The 12,961-nt window shown below is 39.7% G+C and overlaps 1 long non-coding RNA gene across 1 annotated transcript; it reads right to left on the bottom strand.

Moving 5' to 3' along the window:
• Positions 1 to 205: 205 nt before the first annotated feature.
• On the bottom strand, positions 206 to 7,923 carry LOC309692567. Its single transcript, XR_014272366.1, has 4 exons — positions 7,732 to 7,923; positions 683 to 788; positions 401 to 588; positions 206 to 318 (listed from the first exon to the last, which is right to left on the bottom strand). It is a non-coding gene; the product is annotated as an uncharacterized lncRNA (long non-coding RNA).
• Between the last annotated feature and the right edge of the window lie 5,038 nt (positions 7,924 to 12,961).

The following is a 12,961-nucleotide window of genomic DNA, read 5'->3' as shown; positions in this document are numbered from 1 at the left end:
GAAATATTTAACCATACTCTCAATTCAAAATGACTTCATTGCCTCATTTCACTGATAGAAACATCAACACAAACTCGGATTGCGTCACTGTGTGATCACAGTGACTGCTGGTTGAGCCATATAAGCAGCTGGCACTGATTGTACAGGCATCATCATGGGTGTCTGCATGACTGGAACAGGCTGCATGTTCACAATGTTGTTATTCTGTATGTTGACCACAGTGGGGGCTTGCTTACGATGCTTTAACTCACGATGCATCTGACACCAGGAGCACGTGCAGCAGCAACAGGAAATTGCAATATCCTTACAGAGAGAGCCCTGCAGAGAGACGGTAAAACCATTATTTATTTATTTCTCCTTTTCTGCTTCATGACATTGTCTCACTGTCACTGCTTCATACCTTGATGCCATATCTGTTTCGCATGGCAGCCCTTAAAGACAAGACTGCAGGAGGTGGAAAAATTGGAAGGCCAAAGACTGCCGACACAACACAACAACATGTATCACACAAAGGGAGACAGTTGTTCTCTCCAAACCTTCCAGCAACGGTGCAGGCGAGGCAGGGGCCACACCAGAAACCATAGCAGCCTGAAAAACAGAAATACATCACCAAAGTGTTAACATGTCTGAAGTGCCTAAGACCCCAGAAATGACAAGAAAAAGATCTTAGAGTTCATCTTACAAGTACTCGCATCCTCAAAGCAATCCAAGAGACCACTGTCCCAGTCTATCAAGGGTTTTTCTGCCATTGTGTGTTGAAGTTCAGCCACAGACACTAAATAATTACTCTGTAAAAGCAGAATGAAGTAGAAAAAACCCAAATACAACAATTGCAATTAAAGTCAGCTTTATACACCTTTGTCTTCTTTCAGCTGAGACAGAAAGCCAAAGAAACAGTAAAGTGCTTAAATGGTCTTCCCCAACCTTCCCTCTCTGAGCTGCACTTGCTTTTCCACTCACATCAACTAACCGACTGCTCCTGGATGTGTCGAGGACACAGCGGAGGCTCAGACGGACTTTTGCCGTAGCGGGTCCCAAGTTTTGAAATTTGTTCCCATTTCACATTAGAGAGGTCTCTTCACTGCCAATTCTTAAATCCAGTCTAAAGATCCACGTCTTCTGCTTGGTGTTTGACCCAGTTTGAGATATTTATCATTCATTTAAAATTCTTTTACTCATGTTTATCTTGTATTGATTGTGTTGATAGAAGTTATGTGGGTAGTTCAGCTTCACCACTGGGGGGCTGTCTAACCAAATTGTGATATATACTGTGTCGTAGAAGCAGCGGCAGGTTACGTTTACGTACATGGATGTGAGCCACGTTAAAATAAAGAAGCTTGCTAACTACTACGGATGTTTTATTGAAAACACGACATGGTACCAGGAGTGAACCAGTAAAGCAGGTCATCATGGACAGTGTTAAGCCACCAGATGCCGTCAACTGGAACGGAAATGTGGACTGTGAGTGGCGAACTTTTAAACAGCGGTTTATGCTATACCTGCAAGTTGTCGGCCTAGATAGTAAGCCTGATACACGGAAGATTGCACTGCTTCTTACCGTAGCAGGTCCACAAGCGGTGGAAGTATATAACACGTTTGTGTTCGCAACTGCAGAAGACAAAGAAAAGTTTGGCGAAGTAGTGAGAAAGTTTGATGAACACTGTTCGCCCAAAAAGAATGAAACATTTGAGAGGTACGTCTTTCGGTCACGTATACAACAACCTTCAGAGAGTTTTGATACGTTTCTGACTGACCTCAAGTTAAAGGCAAGAACATGCAATTTTGGACAGCTGCAAGAATCTATGATAAGAGATCAGATCGTATTTGGAATAAAAGATATAAAGATAAGAGAGAGGCTTCAGAGAGAGGCGGATCTGACTTTAGCAAGTGCTGTGAAAGTATGTCATGCCAGCGAGCTCGCCATACAACATGCAAAAACCTTCAGCGGGTCGCCGAGGGAAACAGACACGGAAAGCACAGCTGTAGCTGCAGTTAATACACGGCAGGCAGGGCGCACGTACAAAAAAGAACAGAAAGAATCAAAAGACACTTTCTTGTGCAAAAGATGTGGCACAAAACATGGAAGGAAACAATGCCCAGCTTATGGTAAAATATGCAAAAAATGCAATGGACAAAACCATTTTGCCAAGCAATGTTTTTCAAAGAATAAACAAAAAGAAAGAGTACACACAGTAGAAGAAACTGCTCTCAGTGACACGTTTTTTGTGGGAATGGTAATGCAGCAAGATACACCCATGGACCAACCTGCAGTCAGTACAGTGAAGCAGGACAAATGGACAGAGATGTTACCAGTGAACGGAGCCCTGGTAACTTTCAAACTGGACACAGGAGCCAAGGCTAATCTGGTGAATGAGCTGGATGTGAAAGCGATGAAAACGAAACCACACATATTCCAAAATAACAGTTTACTCCAAGCATAGCATATAATGGAGAACCAATCAAAACCAAAGGTAAATGCCGGCTCCGGGTACAAGTAAAAGGAAAATATCACAGTCTGATGTTTATCATTGTGCCAGAGGGACATGAATCTCTGTTGGGAGATAAAGCATGTGAGAGACTCGGCCTAGTCAGACGGGTATACAGTATAAACAGCTCTGAGCCCAAAAGTGTGAAAGAAATCGTGGATCTGTACCCAGACATATTCAAGGGGTTTGGAGTCTTACCCTTCACCTACAAGATAAAGCTGAAAGAAGGAGCTCAGCCTGTGGTTCATGCACCTCGACGTGTTCCAGCTGCTCTTAAAGACAAGCTTAAAGAGGAACTAGAGCGGATGGAGGCACTGGAAGTCATAAGAAAAGTTGAAGAACCTACTGAATGGGTTAACTCCATGGTGTGCATTAAAAAACCAACCGGCGCTCTTAGAGTCTGCATGGATCCGAAAGACTTAAATGCTAACATACAAAGAGAGCATTACCAGATACCTACAAGAGAAGAAATAACAAGTGAAATGGCTGGTGCAAAATTTTTTAGCAAACTAGATGCATCCCAAGGATTTTGGCAACTCAAACTTCATGAGGACAGTACAAAATACTGCACGTTCAACACGCCATTTGGGCGTTACTGCTTCTTGAGAATGCCTTTTGGAATTTCTTCAGCTCCTGAGATATTCCACAGGACCATGGAGCATATGATCGAAGGAATCGAGGGAGTCAGAGTTTATATGGACGACATCATTTTGTGGGGATCCACACTACAGCAGCACAATGAGAGACTAGTAAAGGTTTTGGAAAGGGTGAAACGTTATGGACTTAAACTGTACCAGAGTAAAATGTCAGTTTGGCGTGGGTGACATTACCTTTCTCGGTGACAAGCTGACAGCTGAAGGCATCGAGCCGGACAAGGAAAAGCTACGAGCTATACTGGAAATGCCACGTCCTGAAGATAAAAAAGGTGTGTTGAGAATCCTGGGAATGGTTAACTTTATTGGAAAATTCATCCCAAGCCTGGCGGCCAAAACAGTGCACCTGAGACAGCTTCTACACAATAGCTGCGAGTTCAGATGGAATGAAGAACTGGAAAACGAGTGGCAACAACTGAAAAAGACACTTACAACAGAGCCAGTTTTGGCGTATTTTGATCCAAAAAGAAAAACAAAAGTGTCAACAGATGCATCGAAGGCCGGGATCGGCGCAGTGTTGTTGCAGGCTTATGGAGACCACTGGAGGCCAGTGGCATATGCCTCAAGAGCAATGACAGAGACAGAATCTCGCTACGCCCAAATAGAAAAAGAGACATTGGGGCTTGTTTTTGGATTTGAAAAGTTCCACACCTATGTCTATGGTTTGCCAACATTTGTGGCAGAGACTGACCACAAGCCATTGATAGCCATAATCAAGAAAAACTTAAGTGAAATGTCTCCACGCATTCAAAGATTGATGATGAAACTACAGCGCTATGATTTCAACTTGATCTACACACCAGGTAAACACATTGTGTTAGCAGATGCACTCTCTAGGGCCACAACCCCAAACAAAGAGCAAAGCTCCACAGAGATGGATGTAAATATACATGTAAACCTGGTAGCAGAGTCACTTCCTGTGTCAGACAGAAAATCACATCAGATCAAGGCTGAAACACAAAAGGACTCTAGTCTGCAAAGAGTTATAACACTGTTGAATGGGAAATGGCCAAGAGGTGAATGCAAAACATACTACAACATAAGAGCAGAACTAAGTGTTGTGAATGGACTTCTGCTAAGACAAAACAGAGTAGTAATTCCACACTCACTGAGAGGAGACATCCTGAAAAGACTGCATGAGGGACATCTAGGCATAGAGAAATGCAAACGGAGAGCCAGAACAGCAGTCTATTGGCCAGGTATAAATGCAGACATTGAGCAAATGGTTTCCACTTGTGATACGTGTATCAAACACCAGGCAAAACAACCAAAAGAGCCTCTGACCATAACAGACATACCGGAGGAACCATGGCAGAAAGTCGGAACAGACATTTTCCACCTAGGAGGAAAAAACTACCTGCTGGTTATTGATTACTTGTCAAACTATCCAGAGATGGCATTATTGTCCAACATGTCAGCTACTTGTGTCATAACGCACATGAAATCAATATTTGCTAGACATGGGATACCACAGATTGTTCATAGTGACAATGGACCTTGCTATAGTTGTAGAGAATTCCAACTATTTGCTCAGGAATATGACTTTAAACATGTGACCTCAAGCCCCCTGCATCCACAGTCCAATGGGAAAGCAGAGAAAGGTGTGCACATTGTGAAACAGTTACTAAAGAAAGCACAAGATGGTAAGGCAGATCCTTATTTGGCACTACTGAGCTACAGAGCATCACCACTGGAGCATGGCAAGTCACCAGCAGAAATATTAATGGGAAGAAAACTACGGACCACTCTTCCTTACACAACAACCAGGAAACATAAACAAGTGAGAGACAAAATGAAACAGTTGCAGAAGAGACAAAAGGTCAACTTTGACAAGTCCTCAAAAAGTCTAAAACCACTCGCACCCAATGAAGCAGTCAGAGTGGAAGATGCAAACATCTGGGAAAAGAGAGCAACTGTACTGGAGGAGGTAAACCCAAGATCGTACAATGTGAAAACTGAAGATGGACTGATATTAAGGAGAAATCGGAGGAGTTTACTGTACACTCAAAAGACAATGGGACCATCGGAAGGACAGTGTGATGACAACAACACACCACCTGAACCAACAACACCCGTGAAGGACAGTGTGGAGCAAAGAGACCAGTCACCCATTGTCAGAAGATCAGCACGCTCTATCAAGCCACCTGATAGACTAAACCTTTAAGCATATATATATATGTATATGTTGGTGTATACATATATAGCTAGATATATATGCATATATCAAAAAGGAACTTTCTGCATTATTGTGTGTTCCGTAGTTTACACTGTCACAAGTGTTTGTGATGTTATTCAAGCTATGCAATGTTAGGTATGTTTCCATAGTGTTGTTCAGCAGATAACATCTAAAGAAAAGGGGATGTGTTGATAGGAGTTATGTGGGTAGTTCAGCTTCACCACTAGGGGGCTGTCTAACCAAATTGTGATATATACTGTGTCGTAGAAGCAGCGGCAGGTTATGTTTAAGTACATGGATGTGAGCCACGTTAAAATAAAGAAGCTTGCTAACTACTACGGATGTTTTATTGAAAACACGACATTGATGTTTTTAAAAAATGTTTGAATTCTATTTTATATTTAATGTATTTATTAATAAGAATATCTCTAGAATATCCCAAAATCTGACATGTTTGTGAACCAGGACACGGACCCCATTAAGCCAGGTGACGTCTGGTCCCATTTGGCTTTAGTTACGCGTCTCTCCTTCATGCTCCATTGCAGGCTTGGGTATCAGTGCAGATCTACGTACATGGATTCCTTGCATTTGACTTTGTTGATGTTTTTAACATTGTACTGTTAAATGTTTGGTCACGATTATAAGTATACTGTTTTTAAAAAAAAAAAAAATTTAATTTTGATTTTTATTGATTAGCATTCAAATATCTCAGTGAAAACAGAACATAGATCTACCACAAAGCAAGAAAGCACGAGACAAGGCTAATCAAAAGGTACTGGCTGAAGCATTTGCTTATTACGCCAACCCTTTTCACAAAATATCTTTTTGCATGCAGCTCCTGTACACAGGGCTCGAAGCAAATAATAAAACAAACAAACAAACAAACAAACAAAAAAAACTTTCCACCTTAGATAAGTAACTACATCAAAGCAAAAGAATCAAGAGGTTTTTTTTTTTTTTTTTTTTGCTCTTTTCATTCTTGATTTATATATTTTTCTAATACTCTATTTTTAAACATATTTTTAAACAAGGAAAATGAACTACACCTTTTTAAATCACTGTCATAACTATTCCACAGGTTAACTCCTCTAACAGAAACACATCTCTGCTTTATATTTGTCCTCATCTTGTTTTTTTTTTTTAAAGAAATCTGTTCCTCTTAAGTCACATTGACTCTCTCTGACTTTGAACAGCTTCTGAGTACTGGGGCAAAGCAAGTTATTTTGTGCTTTACACATTATCTGTGCCATTTTATATTCAACTAAATCATAAAATTTCAGGGTATTCAGATTAATAAACAAATGTTAGTTGGTTCTATATAGTTTGATTGATTTATAATTCTTATAGCTCTTTTTTGTAACTTGAAAATATGAAGAGTGTTCGTTTTATATGCATTACCCCATATCTCCAGACAGTAAGTCATATATGGAAGCAACAGAGTACAATAAAGTGTGTATAATGATTTTTTGTTCAGGACATGCTTTGTTTTACAGAGAATATCGATGGTTTTTGACATTTTTGTTTTCACATGGTTTATATGAGACTTCCAACTCAGCTTATCATCAATTATCACTCCAAGAAATTTATTTTCGTACACTCTTTCAATTTCAATTCCATTAACCCTTATTTTAGATACATTTTTCATTTGTCTAGTGCCAAAAATAATCAATATTACAATATTACAATATTACTTTATCAAGATTACAGAATTGAATCTGTTTCCAGGAAATGGAGTAACATATAGGATGGAGGGAAACATGCAAACAACTTGCAAATGATATAAAAAGAGAGCACATGAAAACATGAAATGTGGAGGTTTTGAGTTTTCCATGAATACTCTTGCAAATAAATAGTTACACGTTACAAGTTTTGAGGTTTTTTTTTTAGGGTACATCACTTGTGAATCGGGACATGTTATATATAGCTACTTTAACATAGTCCGATTGATTGCAAGGCTAATTTATGACGTTTTTATATTTCTGTTTAACCCTTTCAGGCACAGTGTCACTACAGTGGTCAGCTATTGATGGTATACTTCAACATAAACCACTACATTGGACACTGATGTGTAACCCCGTACCCTGCCGCACACTGGTCAACCAGTTGTCCACCTAAGTGGAGATGTTAAACTCTTTTGAAAAGTACATGTTTTAAAAAAGCGAAGATCAAAAATCTTTTTTTTCATGTCTAAAGATGAATAAAAATACTTAAGAAAAGAAATCCAGATTGACACTGTCACTATTCATGCATGAAAGGGTTAAGTTTCTATTGTATATTCACCCTCCATCCATAATAAAGAAAACTGAACAAGTGAAATATCAGAATCTCTGATAAATGAAATAACTGAACTGACAGCATCATTAACATCAAGCACTAAAGAAAAAAAAAAAGATGACACAACAAACTCTTCACTTACTTCTTATTCTGCACTCTGATGTCTCTCCTCTCCAGCACTCAGTCACACTCTGTTCTTCTTTATCAAAGGAGGTCATGACACACAGTCCCAGTGAAACCATTGGACATGTGAGCATGACTGGTACTGAATGTATTTGAATATTCAAACAAGTATTTTAAATTGGCTGCACAGAGGTGAAGTGACTGAGAGTGAACTACTGAAACCAGTGGTTTGATGTAAACAGAGCAGAGCAATGCTCTAATACATGTGAGTGAAAAGAGCAAGGGACTGAACGAATAACTGAATAAACGTATAACTGACTGCTGGATTGTAGCCTTTTAGTAAAACTTTGTAACCACCGAGAGAACTGTGGGTTCAGGATGAAGGCTACGAGATCAAGCCTGTCATCATCACTAAAAGCAGCTTGTTAAAAACACTTTTAAATTGAGAGTTTCAGCATGAAAACTACTGCAATTTGTAACTCTTGTGCTTATTTGTGGTCATAGATCAACAAAGTCAGGAAAGTGAAAGTGATGGAGGAAGAGAGCCAAGAGCTGTGGCTATGAAGAGTTTGCTGAGTATTCTTGGAAAAACAGAGATGGGAAAGTTGACCTGTGGTTATGCTTGTTCCTAGTAGAGGTGTTAGGGTTTAGTTTACATCAGTGTGCTTACCATCTTTCTCTCTTTTAACCGCGGTCAAAGTGTTTTTTGTTGTGTGTGGAGAATGCCCACAAACACCCAATATAATACATTTAGAGACTGTAGTAGTTTGTGGGGCAGAGCTTCACTTTCATGCAGTGTTTGGGTGAATCTGATATTTAAAATGAACAGAGCCTTTGTCTACATAGCAACAATGTTTGCATGTTTGAAAGAAGGTGTGCCAAACTATGAGTAGGTGTCTGATGCACGGGTTCTTTTTCCTTGTTTCTCCAGATATCACTTCCTTGTTGAGCTAAAATGATAACACTGTAAACTAGTACATTTGAAGGATTACATTTAGATTCTCAAAGTTTCATTATTTTATTTGAACTTATACTATATCCATTTGGAGATATGCACACAAGTATGGTTTTAAGACAAATGCAGCAGTACGAGTGTGCTGGTTTGGGACAAAAATGTCATCTACCTACCAACAAGCAGAGGGTAAATAGAAATCCTGTCCATAGGCTTGATTTTTTGCATTTGTGCAATATCTCTGTTTTAGAAATCACATGACTGTCCAGCGTTGCAACCAGGAAAGAGTTGCAGTCTTACACACCTCCCTGCAGCTTCTCTCCCCCTGCTGTGACCCCAAACCCCATCACCATAGCAACTGTATCTGCTCACAGACCGACAAACCAACCAAAACTGACTTAAGCATAAAACAATCACAAAGAAAGAACAACATAGTTTCCTCAGCTCCATCAGTGTGTCTGTTATACCCCATTCCTAAAAGGATCCTTAAAGACGTCCTACCATTGGTTAAATGATTCAATATAAAAAGTTGTGGAGGTGAACACAGGAGAGCTCTCGATTAACAAACCTGGTTTATTACTTTATTACTCATCACCACACAACTTAATACTTTTGTATTCTGAATACTTTTGTATTCAGTTGTGTGTGGAGCCCTCTAGTGGTCCACCACAATGTCATCATTTATCTCTGTTAATGGGGTAAGTACAAAGGGCCTTCAAGCTGGGAGTGATTAAACCACTATTTAAAAAACATCACTTTGTTTTCTCTGTATTAGTATCTCTGCCTTATAATATAAAGCACCTTGATGTGACCACTGTTGTGATTTGGCACAATATAAATAAAATTGAACTGAATTGAGTGTCTCTGCAGGTCAGTGTATGCCAATGAGGCCATGCAAAACTGTCAATGAAATGATCAGAGCCTTTATCATCCTTTAATCAAGTTGGTTGCACCTTAAGTGTGTTTATTTAGCAATTGGAAGAGAAAAAGAGTCACTCATTTTCTTCTAAAAATCTTTGTCAGAGGAGACGACCAACAAGCAACTACAAAGTTTAATGAAATCACTAGTTTTATTACATATAGTTCAATTCTACCCAGTGTAAGGTGGATTTCTTACAGCTCAGAAGACAGCTGCTAAACCAAGGTATTTACAAAATGTAGCGTATCCTCACGCCACATCGCGGTTCACTTACTAAGGGTGTAGAAATTATTTATAAGGGTGTGGGGAAGGTTTTTTATGGCTTAAAATATATAAAAATAATATAATAAACACGTGGTTTCTACTTGGTGGATTCTCATCGATCACGAGGGGTGTCGCAATGTAACCCCTACGATGATCAGGGATGTAGGACCCATATGAGTCGTTCCTTTTTTGGATTAAGAGGGTTGGTTTAAATGCAAACACTGTATTGGTGCACGGGTGTGGGGCGTGACTCATGGGTGTGTTAGGTGATAAAGGTGGTTGCACTCACCTGTTCACCACACATGATGTTGATGACACAAAGGTAGGCTGAACATGAGGGGAAACTTTCTGTTGACCACAGCTTGAGTCATTTTGATGCATTTTTGTATGCAGCCTGAGTTTGGTTTAGTGCACTAATTGATGCCATAGGCCGATGTTGTAGTTTGACATAGCAATTGGTGTAATGTTTGTGAGTTGTGTTCATGTTTGTGCAGTCTGTGCATTTGTATCCTGTTTGATCCCATGTACTGGTTTTGTATAGTGGACAGTACAATGTGGAATTAAAGGAGCAAATGGTACAGAAGTGCATCTCATGTGTTTATTGTTGCGCAACATCTGTGTCCTCATGTTTTGCCTGCCGCGGCCGTTGGTTGGAGGAGTTGCAACAAGGGATCTTGGTTCAAGCCCTGGCTGGATCCCTTCATAGTAGAGTTTGGTTGGTCTCCCTGTGGTTGTGAAGGTTTCCTCTGAATACCTCGTCTTCCTCCCGCACTCAGCTGAGTAACACTCAGGGTTACTGTTCAGAAGACGTGTTTGAGATTTAACTCATTTAAAGGAGTTTAGATTTTGCTCCCAGCTGTATAACCCTATTGTTGCAGCCCTACCAGCCACAGCGCCGCCTCAGACCCTCAGGCAGGCTCTTTTAGCTTTACACGTTTTACTTATGTGAAGCATTCACTTAACAGTGTTTTTCACAATGGCTAAAATAATAAACTGGTGTTAAACAATCTTTTCCAGCTTGGAAGCCACGCCTCCTGTGACACTGCTGTGTTACAGTGGATAAGTCGGCCATGTGTGAGATCTCTGAAGCTGTTTGCATTGATAGTGTGATTTGATAAGCTCTTTATCTGCACACAGTTTCCAGGTCAAATTAAGCCCATGCTTTCTGTTTTGTACGACATCATGTTCAAACTGACAGAGATTCATTCATTCAAGAGGATCTTTGCATGCTTTGGATTTTGTGTTTGGCATAGATGAAGTTCACAAGCGGTCGAACTGATTTACCACTGAGGAAATGATAGGTAATAGTTAAACCTTAAAACTGATTTCTTTTATTCAATCTTTAAGCTATTAAAAGAGTCAGATGACTTAACTAAGCATAGACCTGCTGCTGGTCATTGTTTCTTTGTCATTTAAGTGACGCAGATATTCAATTCCTAATTTGATGACGTGACAACAGGTTAGTTCCTTGTTAGTTTTCAGTTTCAGAGCTGTTGGACTCGACCTGAAACAGTGATTTAAATAAAACAAAACAAACAGCAACAGCACAAAAGCTTCTCAGAGGATGTAAGATAAAACTGAAAATGGGGCCTGAACTCTTTATTGATTCAGTTCAACATTCTTAAACTCGTTTTGCTATCAGAACAGGAATAAAACCAAAAACAACTGACTACACAGCTGAGAAAGGCCACATGTTAACTGGGTTACTCTCGATACTGATGACGGTTTTTCTTGTAATGCTTTAACTCACTTTTTAATTTATCCAGTCGCAGTACACCACTTTGCAGTGACACAAGTCACATTTAGAGTTTGTGTTATGTAATTGCCAATTGTGACCACAGGGAGGCACTGTGTGACAAAACTGCTTTGAAAAAATGACAAAGCAGTAAACTTCTCTGATTCTTCTCTCTTCTTGTTTTATGAGAAAGTACATCCGTTTCTGACTCCAGTCTAAAAATAGTCAGGTCACCCAAGAAGTTTACTTTTAATTCTTTTCCTGGTTTTACTTGTTAGGCAAGTCACAGCAAAGAACTCCTGATGTTTCACCTTGTTGGCTGTTTGTCTGCGGTGAGCTGTATTCCTATATGCCCTCCTTCCTTACCACAGATTTAATGTAAACCCAGAGAGTTATCAGCTGTTTAAGAATCAAATTGTTTGTATTTGTATCATTGTTTCGGTATTCCTTATAGACCTTCTTTACTGTCCTTCCTCTGTGCTGTGTAATCACTGAATCTTGTCAGATTTGTTTTTGACACCAAGCATCATTGTAAGTACATATAAAACGTGAGTTTTTAATTTACTCCATTTGGATTCTGTGTTTCTATTTATAAAAGACATTTTGTCACAAAGACCCAGTATTTGTGTTTCAGTCTTTGTAATTATGTTCTTTGATTATTCTTGTTCATGTTGTTGGGTTTCTTTAGCTCAGTGATCTTAGTCGCGTCACCTCAGCCTGTGTTTGAGTCTGTGTGTTGTTCACCTCCTGTCACTGTTAGTTACTGTTGTCTCTGTGCTCCATGTTCTGTTTCTGTGCCTCCCCTGTGTTCCTGGTGTGTTGTCTCTAGTGAACATTTATTTCTGCTTTCTTATTCTCTTCATTTAGTCTCCATGTGCTTGGTTCTGTGCCTGTTGTGTTTCCTGTTTTATTTTGATGTGTTAGTGTCTGCGTCGTACCCTCAGGGTGCTGTGTTTATGGTAACATCTTAGTTCCCTGTTTCCAGTTTTCCCCTTAGAGCTTTGTGCTTTGAGTTTCTAGTTTGGGTTATCGTGAGTTTTCTCAGCAAATAAAGCTGTGCTTTGAGTTAACAGATCATCTGCAGGGGAATGGCTTATTTGAAGAGTTTCAGTCAGGTTTCAGAGCTCATCACAGCACAGAAACAGCTTTAGTGAAGGTTACAAATGATCTTCTTATGGCCTCTGACAGTGAACTCATTTCTGTGCTTGTCCTGCTAGACCTCAGTGCAGCGTTCGATACTGTTGACCATAATATCCTATTAGAGTGATTAGAACATGCTGTAGGTATTACAGGTACTGCACTGCAGTGGTTTGTATCATACCTATCTAATAGACTCCAGTTTGTTCATGTAAATGGAGAGTCCTCTTCACACACTGAGG

This window comes from Aulonocara stuartgranti (assembly GCF_965226115.1).
Source record: "Aulonocara stuartgranti genome assembly, chromosome: 17".
Taxonomy (NCBI): Eukaryota; Metazoa; Chordata; class Actinopteri; order Cichliformes; family Cichlidae; genus Aulonocara; species Aulonocara stuartgranti.
Note: the sequence above shows the minus strand (reverse complement) of the source record. Positions and strands in the feature narration are given on the sequence as shown.